General features: G+C 41.2%; 1 pseudogene; it reads right to left on the reverse strand.

Moving 5' to 3' along the window:
- Nucleotides 1-2,494: 2,494 nt before the first annotated feature.
- On the reverse strand, nt 2,495-5,035 carry LOC141617648 (uncharacterized; annotated as a pseudogene).
- Nucleotides 5,036-17,272: the final 12,237 nt, after the last annotated feature.

Consider the following 17,272-nt stretch of genomic DNA (forward strand, 5'->3'; position numbering starts at 1 on the left):
AGGCAACGTGGCGCACATATACATATAAATGGATGACGAGAACTGGCTCTCCATCTAAGCAAGATGGTAGTAGGTGGAAAGCTTTTGGCTCTAGCTTACTCGGCTACAACTACCGTGACTTCCACTTTCTTTGCTACTAAGCTAATAAGATCGGGAGAGAAAGTGATTAATGTTAATTTTATTTGATAAGAAAGAGAGGAAAACAAGCAGGGAGGTAAGAGTGAGTAAGACTAGGTTATAGCAACACAACAGAGGTTAGTCTTACCGGAGCAAGAGATTTCGTCCTTACGAAACCTTGACCCAGACACGAACTAATCCTTCTCTCTCTCGAATATATGCCCGGTTTTCGTCGAATCGTTTTGATCACCGTCGAAAACAAAGCGGAATTCCGTCGTGACATGATGAATAGTGGTGCCCACCTGCAGCGTAGACTATTTCTCGAGCTTTCTAATAAGAATGCAAGCGCATCCTTTCTTTTTTTTTAAAGCATCTGCTTTCTTCCACTTACTAGTAAAGGGAAGGCCCGTTTCTAATAGAAGGTAAAGCCGGCTTTTGGCTTTTAGAGAATCTTTCTTCTTCAATTATGCACGAGGTTGTCTTCCTTTCTTAGAAATTAAGTGATGAGTTAGGTAAGCTTCTTAAGGGTATGGCTTCTCCGGGGCGACTAAGGACACACCCAAGCAAACGATCGGTAAAACGGGTCTCCTTTGGTATAATCTCCTCTTTCGGGTCTATCCCGTACGCTTGTTTTCAAAAAGTAGAGTCAAAAAGCATTCTATGAAAGAATTCCTTCATAGATAGAGTAGAGAGAAATGGGAGTAAGCCTTTGGTATTCTGTTCTTATTGCGTAGTCCCTGTCTATTTCTATCTAGAAAAAGAGACCTTCTTTAAAGCGGAGAAAGATCAGTCCATTATTTCGAACTAAATCACATACACATAATATATATATAAGATATATAAGGTATAAGGGAGTAAGGCTTGAGTCTACTTTCAATTAAAGTTTAGATCGAGTAGAGTAGAAAGAAGACTCACTACTCAATTCGAAGGCGAAACCCCTTGCTGCCTTTACAAAAATAATATTTCCCCTTTTTCCTTTTTTTGTTTGAATATGCTTAACACACTTTCTGGTCGTCCCTCCAAAGATACGGGGTTCGGCCCTACGCACCGGGGACAAAGCATAGAGGTTACTTTAGCCTGTTGTACTGGAGTGCTTCATCGTCAAAAGAACAACAATGGGTTGTAGCATTTTCTATGGATTTGTCTAGAGGATGTAAAAGAGGGCTTCTCGTCTAAAGGCAGGGGTGACCTTTCTCACTATAGAATTCGCATTACGAACGAAAGACCAACGGGGATTCAGGAGGAAAAGGAGTAGGAGCTAGCTTTCATTGAAGTAGAGGCACGAAGTAGCGAAGAATTTCGATTTAAAGAAAAGGAAAAGTGTGAAGAACTCAAATGGAAAAGACTTTCTATCCCACGAATCCAAAACGCATTTTTGAAAGTCGTTACCGGAGGTAACCACGTCACTGATTTATCCAACGAAAGCAATCGACATGATGATTCCTAGCGAAAACTCGCGAAAAGGAAGAAAGCCGGAAGCTTCGATTGAAGAGATGCGATCTTTCACCATCTTCCACTTTTCTCGAGATCCGGAGTTTTTCGAGAAAAGGTCCTATCCTTCAATATCATGATTGGGTCAACCAGGCCAGATCATGAGTAAAATATCATGATCGGGTCGACCAGGCCAGATCATGAGTGAATAGAAAATCGAAAACGTACATAGCTGTTCCAGCGGAAATACTTGGAATAATTCTACCACTTCTACTAGGAGTAACCTTTTTAGTGCTAGCTGAACGTAAAGTAATGGCTTTTGTGCAACGTCGAAAGGGTCCTGATGTAGTGGAATCGTTCGGATTGTTACAACCTCTAGCAGATGGTTCAAAATTGATTCTAAAAGAACCTATTTCACCAAGTAGTGCTAATTTCTCCCTTTTTAGAATGGCTCCAGTCACTACATTTATGCTAAGTCTGGTTGCTCGGGCCGTTGTACCTTTTGATTATGGTATGGTATTGTCAGATCCGAACATAGGGCTAGTTTATTTGTTTGCCATATCTTCGCTAGGTGTTTATGGAATTATTATAGCAGGTTGGTCTAGTAATTTTAGGGGGCGGCCGTTCGGTCGCCTATGATACTAGGACCAATAGGTAAAAAATGGCTTTGTGCCGCAGGTGTTGAACGATCTACTCTACACAGGTGTGGGCTTACATACAGGGCTAGGGCTCATAAACCTTTTCTTTCATTCATCTGCAATCATAGGGCTCTGGTTGCTTACTTTTACGGCCGGAATCCATAAATTGAAGTCATAAAAAAGAGATCTTTCTCTTCGCACCACTGAAAGACTACTTAAGATTCAATTCAAAGGCGGCTACTTAGCCCTACATTAGCGGGACTAAGTAAGGCCTGAGGCCCCCTTCGAATCCTAAAATTTTAAGAGCATACCGCAACAAAAGGATGGTCCCTTATGCATTTCTTTCTTTCTGGAAGGGAAAAAAAAGTACCCCCCATCATGGTGAACCTCTCCTTGTGATCGTGATGAGGTAGATGCCTTCAGCCGGGGCGGATCGAATCGGAGTTTCCTTAGGTAGCCACCGACCTACGTTATCCTAAAACTTACGTGCTTGGTGGAGAAGAAGCGAACAAAGGTACGCTCGCTTGTTGTCTTGTTCTCGCGCGAGCCTGGGATCGCTCGCATGACTAGGTCGATTGGAGCCACATTGTATGAGAACATATTACCAATATTCGGGGACAAGGGGCGGAACGACCTCTCGATCTACTTACTGTAGCCGAGGAAGAAAAACATCGTCTAGGCCTTCTCTTTTGCTCCGATCTCTTCTACGCTTAGGACGTTGTCTAGGCCAAGAGCCATAGTTAGTTGCTATTTATATTTGGTTTTTTTCGTTGTTGATACCGGCAAGACCCAGCCAGATGATGTCCACTGGTTGGTAGTGAGAGGATTCTTAGTACCTGCATACTCAAAAGAGAGCGCTGGTTAAAAAACAATCATTTTCTTTTGGTTCTTGCTCTCTCTTAGTAGCGGGAAAGGAGTCTATCTATCTGCCTAGCTTTGCTTGATTTCCTCAACGCAATCTAAAAAAATTCTACGAATCCTTTTTTGGATAAGTCTGACGACTCAGCAGCAGTGCGGAATTGACTTTATCTTCCGGTGGATCTAATCTATAGTTAGGGGACAATACATACCAAAAGGTTCGAAGAAAGGAAGATAAGAAAGCAGAAAAAAAGGATTGATTTGAACTTGTAGCCAAGCCAAGGTGAAAGGTGGGTCTAGGCTTCGGAAGCATAACAGAAATAGCCTCAATCTTCCTCAGACCTCAGAAAGGAGCCAAAAAGCATAAACTAGGCTAGGCCTTCAGGGCGACTCGCTTAGCATGGTGAGTGAATATGACCCATGAGTGACACGATCGTCAAAGCTTTTGAACCCGAAAAAATGGAAAATGGAGGAATTCCCAGATTAAAATTTTAGGCGGGAAACCATATCTTAGGCAAGAAAGCATAAACTGTTGTCGTAAGTAATAAGTAATAAGAATTCCAATCTTAATAGAGTTCTCGGATTTATCTTTTTGCAGTCGAATTCTAGTTGGTACGCCCCGGGAACAACAATATAAAAGAAGTGCACTTCTTTGCCATAGAAAAGAAGCTCCTTTATGTTTCAAGGTACTTAATTGATGAAAAATTAAATTCATAGTAAGGATCAGGATAAGTAAACAACTAAAAGACAGGTTCTTATTGAGAGTTAATATAGAATAATGATACATAGATAAAAAAGAACTTAAATAAATTTTATGAATGAGACTTCATGTAGTCAGTACAAACCCTTTTAAACAGGGGAAATGGATCCCTCACATGCTCGCTACATTCATTGAAATTGCCTCGTCTGCTAGACAAGAGGGCAGGGCATCTGAAATCCAAGCCAGAGAATGATTGCCACTTTACCGAGCCCAATATAAAGTTGCCCCTTTTATGAAAAATGATCGGCACGTCTCCTTACTTAACTCTGGCCAAAATGCTGCGCTTTTTCCCAAATTCCCTTGCTTGGTTTGGCTCGAAACACACGAAATACCAATCTCAGGATAGCTTCCAACTCCCTCTTCCTACATTTGTGTCTGTTGTAAAATCGTATCACGAGCTGGGGTTTCAACACTTGACATTCCATTTCCGATTGAAATAGAATTCCCGTTATATTATAATCACAAGTATGGCAAGAGTTCTTTTCAGAATGAATCTAAGTAGCTGTCTTACCATTCTATTTAAATTAGGTAAATGAACTTCTTTACAGAGCCTTTAAAAAAAAATCCTAGCTAAGCCTAGGCGAAGCATTAGACTTTAGGTAGGGGTCCATTTTATCTGACTTGAGTCAGCTTGACCTACTTAACTCAGCGGTTAGAGTCTCGCCTCAGCCTCAACCTTAAACTTAGGGGAGAGTCATTGGTTCCAATCCAATAGTAGGTCAAAGCGGTGAAATCCCACTTTGCCAAAGACATGACATCAAGGAGTCAATCAAGATTTTGAGTCTTTCGAGAGAGGAATGGGATTCAACAAGCAATTCCTTTTCGATCAAAGGTTCCCAGTTCTTCGGGAGGGGGGCTCACTCAACCGCCAGGGCCCTATAACGATTCTGCACTCTTTCCTCCAACTGCGTTTACACCAAAAGTGCAACGAAATTAAATATCAGAAAAAGAGGATCTTTCCTTTCTTAGCGAATGGTGGCATACTCCCTTCTGGCCTATCCAACTGCGACTTATCATTCTAAAAAAAGGAAAAGGGCTAGAATCTTTCTCTCATTCGGACGAGATTTCTCTCCTCAAAAGCCACCCTACCTGTAGAGTGGAAATTTTCCTGGCTAGCTTCCCTTACAAAAGCAAATGATTTGAAAAGAAAGAAAAGTCAGGGATCCCCATATGCCTGGCTGTCTGTTAAGGCATTGCTTTCATACCCACCATTCATCAGAGAAAGCTCCATCTACTTCAACCTCGTCTTCAACCGCGTCTTCGCCTTCTACCTCTTCTCTTAAGATTAGATCAGACTCTCCTACTTGATCGGATAGGTCTTTCGACTGGTAATGGTTGGGCTGACTGGACCCTCTCTCTACCCTAGCTTCCTAGAAGACTCACTGGAGTCAAAGATGATGACAAGATGGTGCAGCATATATAGAGTTAAGAGGTATAGGCGGCTATCCATGTATAGGCTAGGTAGGGCACGTAGGTTCTATAATCTATAAGAATGCAATCTCTTCTTGTTTTATGAAGAAAGAAGAATTAAGAAAAGAAGATATACAATAAGACATCAACTACGAGAACTGTTGAGTGATGGACTTGGCTTGGCCTGTCATAGCTGCCTTTCCTCCACTTAAGGTATGAAAACGTCACCTTCTCGGTTACCCGAGGCAATGATAATCATAAGACAATAACGAAACATACTTAAAAGTTAATACGGTTTAAAGTGATTACATGTCAACTCCAAAACTGTTAAACTGAAATACAAAGTACTCAAAACGGTCTACTGATAAAACTATCAAAACTACAAAACATCGTCTGACACAGCGGAAGACTTCTAACTGCCATGTGAAGACTCATCCCAGCTATCCCATACGCATTGTCTAATATCTGCTCACCACCCCCGAATGGATCACCCAATTTTTAAAACATTTAAACGGGGTCAGTACTGATTACATAAAACAAACACCATAAAGGAACAATATCACAAATAGCTCAAACAAATCCCCACTCTCCATCTCCAATCTCCACACAACTGACTACACACTAAAGTGTGTAGCCCTGCCAGAGTACCCATCGCAACAAGTACGCCACGCCACCAGTGGGGGACCGCAGCCATACCCACCAAATCCCCGCTCATCACCACTGAGCGATAAACCCAAGTTTCCTTAATGTGCACATCCCCTCCTGTGACGGGTTCCACAGAGGGCGAACCAAGGGCGTGAAGCCACTTCCGCAAGTGACTCCACTCAGCCAGGGACGCGCCCCGAATATCACAGACAGTTATACAACAACAATGAACAACATAAACTAACAATCGTCACAATCACCAACAATATAATTAATCAATAACCACAATACCATCACCACACACATCGTGTAACTAATACTGAGTAGGGAAACCCTACCTGGAACAGCAATCACCAAGATCGTCACAATCAGCTAATCAACATCGTCCTTTACCGAAATTACTTCCTATCAAACATACAATCATACAATCACAATCTAACATCAACAATACTCCCAAAACCCCCAAATCTCCCAATTAGGGTTTAACCAACATTAACAAAACAATATAAAAATTATATGTAAAGCTTACCCACGACGCAAGTATCACAAAGGTGTAAAGACTAGCGAAATCCGACACTTCTAGCTCCGGGATTTGTTAACAATGCGATGTCAATCAAGTTACGTAGCTTCTCCAATTCTCAATTAGGTTTTAGGATCATTAAAATTTTTAAGAAAAGTGACGGAAGTCCTTTTTATATTAATATCGCATTATTAACAAAACCCGTTAAAACTCAGCCCGTAAACCACATACTCGATCGAGTGCCAAGCTTACTCGATCGAGTACCCTACAGACAGACTACTATTTTGCGTAAAACCATACTTACTCGACAGAGTAAGCCCCACTTGATAGAGTACTCCAAGACACATAAAACCATAGTATTACAATCTTCCCTCCTTAAAAAGAACTTCGTCCCCGAAGTTCAAACCACAAAAAAAAAAAAAAACAAATACGCCGACACCTTGCCGACACAACAACGCAACTAAAGTCTCAAAACAAAACCCCAACCTATCAAACATGAATTCTTAACACCAACTCCACCAACTACCCCTACCTCCACAACACGGCTCACGATATCGTATCAACTACATCATAGTCTCTCTCGAAACCAACTCCAAACACTACCAACTACTATCCACAAATGCTGCTAACTCCGTAACATATTATCCACTAGAAAATGCGATGTCAAGACACTCATAACATCAAACGGAATGTTACATTCTACCACCCTTAAAAGGAACTTCGTCCTTGAAGTTTACTCACACTCATAAACGTCATCATCCCCCTGTCGACACTCTTGAACTCCTAAACATCATCATCCAACTGTCAACACTATTGAAATATTCTCCCATTCCTAAACATCGAACTATTACAAGCACGACCATGACCTTTAATAAAATCAATCACAACAAAGATCCATCCTTTATGCTACACCAACACGCTACTTCCAAATATGCTATGATACGTGCATTTTATATAGTCTTTTTAGCCTAATTTATGCGCGTATCTTTATGCTTTTATCGTGGTTTTATGCTACGAAATGCCCCGAATATGCTACTTTGGTGTATTTTGTCTTAAATGCAGGAATGGACCATAAAGTAGTGAAATCAAGCCATTTGCCATCCGTTTTGTATGCATTTGGAGGAAGAGTAGATTTGGAGCGGGAATTATAGCCGTCTTGGGATGCGTGAAGCTGTTTCGGGAGCTAAAAGGAAAATTCAAAGTCAAACTAACGTGAATTCTAAGCTGTTGAAGTCAAGATCCACTCGATCGAGTGCTTTCCTAGTCGATCGAGTGGTTTTAGGTCTAATAATTAGTCGCTCGAGCAGTTTTTCTGGTCGATCGACCAGTTCAATAATAGCCTTCAGTCGATCGAGTAACTAATCTGGTCGATCGACTGGTTTTTGGCTCAGTTTACTCGATCGAGTGGTTTTATTCCACTCGATCGAGTGGATTTTGCTACGGGCTGGGCTTTTTGCTTTATTTCCATCAATTAGGTTTAGCTAATCCTATTTTCTTATAAATAGGAAGCTTAGGACGTCATTTAAAATCTCTCTCTTTTTCTCTCTCTCACTTAGTCGGTTACTGTTCGATACACTGTTACTTTTGTTCTTCATTTCCGGATCTTTTAATTTAGTAATTCTTTCTTCCCTTCTCTCCTTTTAATTTAATGTTTATTGTTTTTATTTCTTTTATTCTTGTTTCCCTTATTCCCATGTCTAGCTAAATTCCGTAGTATGTTAGGATTAGGGAAGCCGTGGTAGTAACATGTTTTAATTGACTTGATTAGATTAGTCTTGCGATAAGAATTGTATTAGGCAATTTAATTGTTATCAGGTCGAATGAATGCATGCAGGAGACAATTAAATCTAGTTAACCCCAACCTGGATCGAAAGATTGGAAGGGAAGGCTTGCTTAGTTACAATAGGGTATTGTAGTGAGGGCGAAAGCTAAGCTATTTACGCTCTAGGGCGGTTTAAGGACATAAAGGTGACGACCATAGCTCTTCTTATCAATAGTCTAATCGCCTCAGTATTCCCGATAGTATAGCTGCCACGGTGGACCGACTCCTAGCATATTTCCCTTCCCTTATTGTTAATTTCTCGCATTCCTTTCCCTCTTGCCTTAATCTCTTAGTATAGTCAAAACCTTTCAAACCCCCATTAGTGACATTAGACAGATAAATAGACAAGTAGATAATAAACCGCCTCCCTGTGGAGATCGACCCTACTTACCGCTGACTTCTGTTAGTAGTAACTTAGGTATTTATTTTTGGTACAAAACGACCGTATCAAATTTTGGCGCCGTTGCCGGGGAGGCAGGTATTTATTTATTTGTTTTATTTTATCTGTTTTTAGCCTCAGGGGATTTTTCCCTTGAGGCCATTCTAATCTTTTGTTTAGTGCTGTTTCGATAGGCCTTACAAGTACTACCTGGACAGTTCTAGGTGAAAGACCGTCAAAGGGAAGGCTTGAGTACCATTGACCCATCACCAATGTCCTATTATATGGAACAGCCGGTGATTTACTGCGGGAGATGTGGGGCTGCTGGGCATAATGCAGTCCTTTGTTTGGCAGAGAATGACGAAATTTATGCGTTCAGACAGCGTAGTCGAGTTAGTCAAGCAGCTGTAGTTGTGCCGCTACATCCACCCCATCAATGGCCACCGCAACAAGATCCTCGTGATATACAGAAAAAAGAATTTGCGGAGCTGAAATCTTTAGTGCAGGAATATGATAGACGATTTTTCGCGCACATTGACGAAATCAAGTCCGGAATAGCTCAGTTAATAGCTAAGTCGGATGGTAGGCAACCAGAAGAGGTGTACTTGACCAAGAGCGATTTTTCCCATGAAGAACCCGTGTTGCCCAATGCTGAGAATGATTTCTATATCTCGGATGACGAATTCCTATCGTATTTCCAGAGTTTGTGCGAAGATTTCAACCCTGTCCAGGAAATAGCACTCGATCGAGTGACTTATATTAGTCGATCGAGTGAAATTTCAGAAGAATCAGTCGATCGAGCAGTTCAAATCACTCGATCGAGTGAAAATCAAGAGGAAAGTGCTCGATCGAGTACTAACTCTACTCGATCGAGTGAGTTGGCCATTGGGAGCTTTGATTCGTCATATGGGTTTGATTTAGGTGACGATTTTGATGATGATAACGGTTACGGTGAATCCCCCTTATTCAAAGCCGAGTTAGAAGCACTTGAGGCTGAGATTTACGGGACGAATTCCACTGAGGGCGACGAAAGGACAGCTGAGTCGGTATTTGCTCCTGGCACGGATGAGGTATTACATTCCTTTGTCAGTGATTCCATTGTTGAGAGCAACCTACCTGAGGTAATTAGCGGTAATTTTATTATTGTTAATTTTCAAAGTAAGCTACCTCATTTGACTCGCGCTATTTCTTTTAATGCTATACCCCCTCCTATGTGGACGAATAAATTAACGAATTTTCACCGTACATGTCATCTCAAAATTGCTAATCTGAATCGGGACCCTAATATATCGTCTATTGCTCCCGCGCTTCTTTATTTTGTGGATAAATTTAGGAGCTCACATAGGAAATTTTTTAGACTTAAACGGTTGTTTAATCTTAATTCTTATTTTTGTATTCCACTCTGGTGCTACTTACTGTTTTGTGTAGCACATGCACAGATGTACGATCTAATGCTGCGCGCTTTGAGCTGTTTTGATTGTAGCTGATTATAGAGGCTCGAAGAAAAAGGAGGTCGAGCTGGGACCTGACTGAAGCTAGCGCTACCCGGGAGGCAACCCGGAGATTTTATTTTGCTTTTTATTTAATTTCAGTTGTAATAAATGGTTTTTATACCATAGACTTTATCAGTTTGCTTGTCTAGTTAGTTTACGGGCTGTTTTTATTGCGTTTTGCAGGTAACATTTGAGAAGTACTCGATCGAGTAGTTTTTCTACTCGATCGAGCACTTTTCTTGATGAATTCACTCGATCGAGTGAAATATTTACTCGATCGACTACCTGCAAAAGGAGAAGCGCTCGATCAACCACAACACCATTCGATCGAAAGCGGTTTTGAATGCCCATTTCACTCGATCGACTCATCGTTCAACCGCCATCGAGTGTTTTTGACTTGGGTTATCTTACTGAGACGGTTTTCCGGGCCTTTAGCAACGTCCCATGTTCATGGTCGGTTTGGGGAGGTCCCTTTATTCGCGCATTTTGTGAGTTTTTCCGCTTTTACTCTCTTTCTCCTTCAGTTTGCATTTCCTTTCCATGTTTTGGTATAATGAGGGCATTGTACGGTTTGGTTTGGGGAGGTTATGCATCCATATGTGTGTCTGCATATTGTTTTTATTGCATTTCAGTTGTCACATTTAATTTATGTTTGCATTGTTGTTTATTTTCGTTAAAATTCAAAAAAATTCAATAAAAATCAGAAAATTGTTAAAAATTCAAAAAAAAAATTTCATGTTTATTTTAGCATATAGGTTGAGTCGGAACGGTGGATTTCCATGATGAAATTGCACTGCAATTGTCTTTTTGCTTAAGCCTTGCATTATACTATTATCCTTTTAGCTTTGTCTTATTACATAATCTACGAGTTAATGTTTAATTTAGCTGAACGAATAGACTTGACCTGAAATTTTGGCAACCTACTTATAAATTCTAAGGAATTAGAGCCGTATAAACTGGTGTCATTTGTGACCAGTTTCATGTAGGATTGTGAGTAGTTACTCCTTGCATAACATGTTCATTAATTTGCACAAATATGAAATTCAATTGCTTTTTGCCATCATATATTCGGGTTAGTGGTTGGTGTCACATGCAGGGAGGTGCTTACAATTTCCCCTTTCTTTCATTTTTACCCATTTAACTCCACATTAGCCAAATTTGCCAGTTGACCTTTAGCTACATTCCAAATTTAGCCTGCCTTGTCAAGCTAGTTTAGTGTATGTTTTGCGGTATATATTTCATTGTATCAAATTTTGGCTTGTATCTGTTGACTTCGAGTTGGTAATTTATGAAGAAAAGGAGGTTGATGAAAAAAACGTGAAAAAGAAGTTGAAAAAAAAAAGAATTGGAAAATGAAAAAAAAGAATTCAGAAAAAGAATGTGAAGAAAGAAAAAGAAAAAAAAAACAAAAAGATGTTGTTTGTTAGTCGGTTTCACTCCTATGCTTTATCTATATCTTTTGAGGAGTTAGTTCAGTTTGGTTTGGTGAGATTTTATGCCAAATGAAGGGCATGTGCTTAATTCATAATTGAGTTGGAAATGGATGTTGTCATATGGTTTTGTTTAGGTACTAGCTTGATCACCTATACCTCCACATTCCCATAAATGTTTTGCCTTTTCCTACCCATTGCCTCACTTTACCATATTTTTGTAAGCCCTCGGCTGTGACAGGACCTTGTTTGGTTGGAATGTGTGTACGGTAGTTAGAATTGTCTATCAGATTAGTTGCATGCATGTTTATGTGGGTCGTAGTCTAGGTGAGCGACTATTTTTCTTCCTCTCTCTTACATTCATATGCTTACCCTTTGCTTCATGAGAGAAGAGTGACCCGTGAGAGTCCATTATTAAAGGTCTTGCAAGGTCGACGGTTCAGCTTTATTATAAACATCTTATAACTCGTTTGCATTTGACTGTCTTGCTATAAGTGTTTAGTTTGCTTGCATTAAATTGGTTTAATTGGGCATTTGCAGCTAGCTCTGAGTTATCTTTTCCGTTCCATTAGTTGCATTTTAGTTTACTCGAGGACGAGTAAAGGTTTGGTTTGGGGAGATTTGATACGTGCATTTTATATAGTCTTTTTAGCCTAATTTATGCGCGTATCTTTATGCTTTTATCGTGGTTTTATGCTATGAAATTCCCCGAATATGCTACTTTGGTGTATTTTGTCTTAAATGCAGGAATGGACCATAAAGTAGTGAAATCAAGCCATTTGCCATCCGTTTTGTATGCATTTGGAGGAAGAGTAGATTTGGAGCGGGAATTATAGCCGTCTTGGGATGCGTGAAGCTGTTTCGGGAGCTAAAAGGAGAAGTCAAAGTCAAACTAACGTGAATTCTAAGCTGTTGAAGTCAAGATCCACTCGATCGAGTGCTTTCCTAGTCGATCGAGTGGTTTTAGGTCTAATAATTAGTCGCTCGAGCAGTTTTTCTGGTCGATCGACCAGTTCAATAATAGCCTTCAGTCGATCGAGTAACTAATCTAGTCGATCGACTGGTTTTTGGCTCAGTTTACTCGATCGAGTGGTTTTATTCCACTCGATCGAGTGGATTTTTCTACGGGCTGGGCTTTTTGCTTTATTTCCGTCAATTAGGTTTAGCTAATCCTATTTTCTTATAAATAGGAAGCTTAGGACGTCATTTAAACTCTCTCTCTTTTTCTCTCTCTCACTTACTCGGTTACTGTTCGATACACTGTTACTTTTGTTCTTCATTTCCGGATCTTTTAATTTAGTAATTCTTTCTTCCCTTCTCTCCTTTTAATTTAATGTTTATTGTTTTTATTTCTTTTATTCTTGTTTCCCTTATTCCCATGTCTAGCTAAATTCCGTAGTATGTTAGGATTAGGGAAGCCGTGGTAGTAACATGTTTTAATTGACTTGATTAGATTAGTCTTGCGATAAGAATTGTATTAGGCAATTTAATTGTTATCTGGTCGAATGAATGCATGCAGGAGACCAATAAATCTAGTTAACCCCAGCCTGGATCGAAAGATTGGAAGGGAAGGCTTGCTTAGTTACAATAGGGTATTGTAGTGAGGGCGAAAGCTAAGCTATTTACGCTCTAGGGCGGTTTAAGGACCGAAAGGTGACGACCATAGCTCTTCTTATCAATAGTCTAATCGCCTCAGTATTCCCGATAGTATAGCTGCCACGGTGGACCGACTCCTAGCATATTTCCCTTCCCTTATTGTTAATTTCTCGCATTCCTTTCCCTCTTGCCTTAATCTCTTAGTATAGTCAAAACCTTTCAAACCCCCATTAGTGACATTAGACAGATAAATAGACAAGTAGATAATAAACCGCCTCCCTGTGGAGATCGACCCTACTTACCGCTGACTTCTGTTAGTAGTAACTTAGGTATTTATTTTTGGTACAAAACGACCGTATCATGCTACAACATGCACAACCATGAAACTCTCTTTTATCGCATCCTACTCCTCTTAAGACAAATGTTACGTCCTCGGTCGCACTAATACTAAATCCTTAGCTATATCTTCTCATTATCCTCATCACCATCACATGTCAAAAATAACCGCCTATAATCTAAACACTCACCATTCCTATATCCAAGGCTCTCTTATATAAACAGTTCTCATACTTTAATTCACTCGGCACACCACCTAACCTATACCACAAAATCTTTAGCTTAACCAAAACTTCAATTGTTCCCTATTACTGCCAAAGCGACATAGTCCTTTATACATGCACCTATTTCCATACTCAGAACTGTGGACATGGCCCACCTGCGTATGCCCAGCCGATCTGTGGACAATGGCAGCGGTCTTTTTGAAAGCCACGCTCGGCGGCGTAAAGGGTCCTTTCGACCGGATCGTTTTAGATCGGTCGGTTTCATCTCGGTAAGGGTCTCGAAACGATTAGAGATGTTCGGAGTCGCCACCAAGCATTTATGGGATGCCTGGAACCCGTTCGAATTCCACTTTATACCTCGGCCAAATCGAAGCACAAAGCAGCGTTTGACATAGGTACTAAAGATGAGGAAATCGTCCCTCTTTAGCATCCTATCTCTAGAATGACTCTCGTACGCCCTGGATAAGGTTGTCCACTATCCAAAGTTTCTGAGTAAGAGGTGAAGGTACGTATTGGGAAGCCTTTTAATCAGACACCCAATCCCGCCCGCGTTTAGCGGCCTCTACTGATCGATCTTGGTTTGTTGAATGCAAAAATTGATAAAACGGTTTAAATGCATGAATGCGCATTCAATGTTTTAAACCTAACATGTGAGAGATTTCTAAGTCGGTTGATTTAATCCAAGTATCAAGTATAAGATGTCGACTTGGATTAATGATTGATTTGCATGCAAGACGGAAATTAAACATCCATTTACCGTATTAGGTTTAGGGTGCATAACATGATCCATTTGTCTTAGTAAAGCATTTGGCAAATATGGTTTGAATAGTCATCGGATCCGTCCTATATCCGGGTTAACCGGAGTCGGGATCGTCCTAGACAAATGATGGAAGGGAACATGCCCTGTATCAGACGGCTATAAGAGGCGCGAGCAAGCCGGCGGTGTAAGGGGCCTCCCTCTGGTTTTGAAAATGAGAAGAAAAAGGCCTGCTTGAGGTGCGGGTTAGCCAACGGCTGTATGTCGTGTTCTGGTTGTTTAGAAAACGTTATAAAACGTGTTGAAAATGGGTATTTGGACCCGGTTTGATTTTAAAAGGATCGTTTAGACCGTATTTGTTGATTTGAAGAACTAGACTCGAATAATCATCATTGTTTGATAATATTCGATGTCGGGTTCGATTTGACAAGCTTGACATGAATAGTTTTGAAAATGATTATGGACTAATTGTTTTAAGTCCATTTTGAATGTAATTAGTCGGTACTCATCATCGTACCCGGGTTAAAATCCGGCATGGTATATAGAACCAAGGATGATTTCGTGTTGGTGACTAATATGTTTGTTTTGAAAATGTAAAGAAATGAAATAAAAGGCTTTAAAATACCTCTTAAATGTCATTAACCAAATATTATCACCGAAACACGGATTTAACCGTCATGGTATGAAGAACCAAGGGTGAACAATGCTTTATGGTTAAAACATGTGAAATGAAACAAAAGGTTTCGAAAATACTTGAAATGGTAAAAACCGATTACAAATATGAAGATGGATTAAGGGAAATGACGAGAACAAACACGGTTGATCTCTGGTCTGGGCACCCCATTTAGGCGCGAGCCTGTTGGCGACCTAAGGGGCTTACGCCTCGGACAAAAATCGATTTTGGCTCGTTTATTCCATGTTTTGGTTCATGTTATGCATGTTTTAGCATGTTAAAGTCATGAAACGAATGAAAACATAATAAAAGAGGATTTTTACACCCTCATACTTACATGTTTGGTTATGGCGAGTGATCGACGTAAGTGTAACAACTTGTTTGATCGGAAAAAACTCGGTTTAAAACCGTTTTGGTAAGTAAAAGAGTGTTTTAAAAGTTTAGTGATGGTGTAGTGGTCAAAGTGGTAGGACAAGTGATTTAATGCACGATGACGGTACCAAACAATGTGTAAGGCTCGTGTTTACGATCGGTAGGTCGTAAACACGCGTCGAATTGTGACTTTAGAAGTCGAGTCGAGAATTTTAAGGGAGAAAAGAGGGGGCGGACACTCGCGTAAGTCTCAAATGGGTGGAATTTGAGGGGTATTTATAAGAGAATGAGTGGTTGTATGAGTTTTGAGCGACGTGGCCACCTGGGCTGCTCAAAGAGGCGCGAGCCACGTCGCGACACTTCGAGTTGTGTTGTCACTATCACAACAAACGCAATCATGATTTGTTCTATCCTAGGTTTTGTAGTCACATGTTTGGTACTTGACCATTCATGAATCCGAGAAAACTTAGTATAGAAGGCTTGAGATATTTTGTTTTTGTGGTTGACCCGGTTTGACTCGTTGTTGGAGTCGGGATTTTGAATTTTCGAGTCGGTTTTTGGTCCGGTGTCAGTTTTGACTCTAGTTAGTGTCATTGCGACCCCGTCGCCGTGCACTAAACACTCCAGGTATTTTTGAAATGTTTTGAAATGTTTTGTTTTCGAAATCGTTTTAAGTTTTCCGACGTAAAGTTGTACACAAACTATCGATCAAACGCTGCGATCCCAAAACATGTTGTAGTCCGATAATCATCGGGTGTTTGTTGGAGTCTCAGCAGATACCGGGTATCTACAGAGCCCCCACTTTGACTGAGGCTTGGACAGGATAAAAGTCAATGTAGAGTCCCCAAGTCAATCGAAGATTACAACCTGAAGACCCAAGCGACGTCGAGGCGGCTCGAAAGGGTTCGGGCCAAGAACCTGCCGTCGGGAAGGGCGACGCCAAGGCGACTCGAGGGTACGAGCCAAGGACCTGTCGTCGGGAACAGTTTAGAGTCTGTCGACCGTCCGTGCGGGTCGTTTAAAGTCCGTTAGACTACGTGCAAAGGCTCGCCAGCCATAAGAAGGAGTCATACCTGAGGCATCTTCGGATTTGTCCTTGCATGGTTGCGGATAAATGCTTGCCAGCTGTGGTGCGTATGTGAGGAGGGCTCACCAGCCGCGGTGCGTTGTAAGGCTCGCCAGCCGCGGTGCGTTGTAAGGCTCGCCAGCCGCGGCAAGAAAATATACCCGAGGCATCTTCGGGATGTATCCTTGAAAGGGTTGCGGACAAATGCTCGCCAGCCACGGTGCGTATGTGAGGAGGGCTCGCCAGCCGCGGTGCGTTGTAAGGCTCGCCAGCCGCGGTGTGTTGTAAGGCTCGCGAGCCGCGGTGCATTGTAAGGCTCATCAGCCGCGGTGCGTTAAAAGGCTCGCCAGCCGCGGCAAGGAAATGTACCCGAGGCATCTTCGGGATGTATCCTTGAAAGGGTTGCGGACAAATGCTCGCCAGCTGTGGTAGAGGTCGGTTAATGGACCCTGGGAATAGCCGCGTCGAGTGGGCTTGCTTTGAAAGTAGCGAACTCATGATGTCGCTGTGGAAATAGTGAGTATGGATTCTCACCATTACTGTTTTTGGAATGAGCGGGTTCCGCGAGGAAGCCCCCTTCTGGCATTTGAAGGGATAGTGAATTTGGAATTTTCACCATTCGATTTGAATTTGTAGTGGCGGTTTTGATCGCCGTTTGTCTTAATTTTGAAAGGAAATAACAAATTTTAAATCTGCTATAGCGTTTGAAGTGACGGTTTATGTGCCGCCGTTGACATTTGATGGA

This window comes from Silene latifolia, chromosome X (genome assembly GCF_048544455.1).
Source record: "Silene latifolia isolate original U9 population chromosome X, ASM4854445v1, whole genome shotgun sequence".
Lineage (NCBI taxonomy): Eukaryota > Viridiplantae > Streptophyta > Magnoliopsida > Caryophyllales > Caryophyllaceae > Silene > Silene latifolia.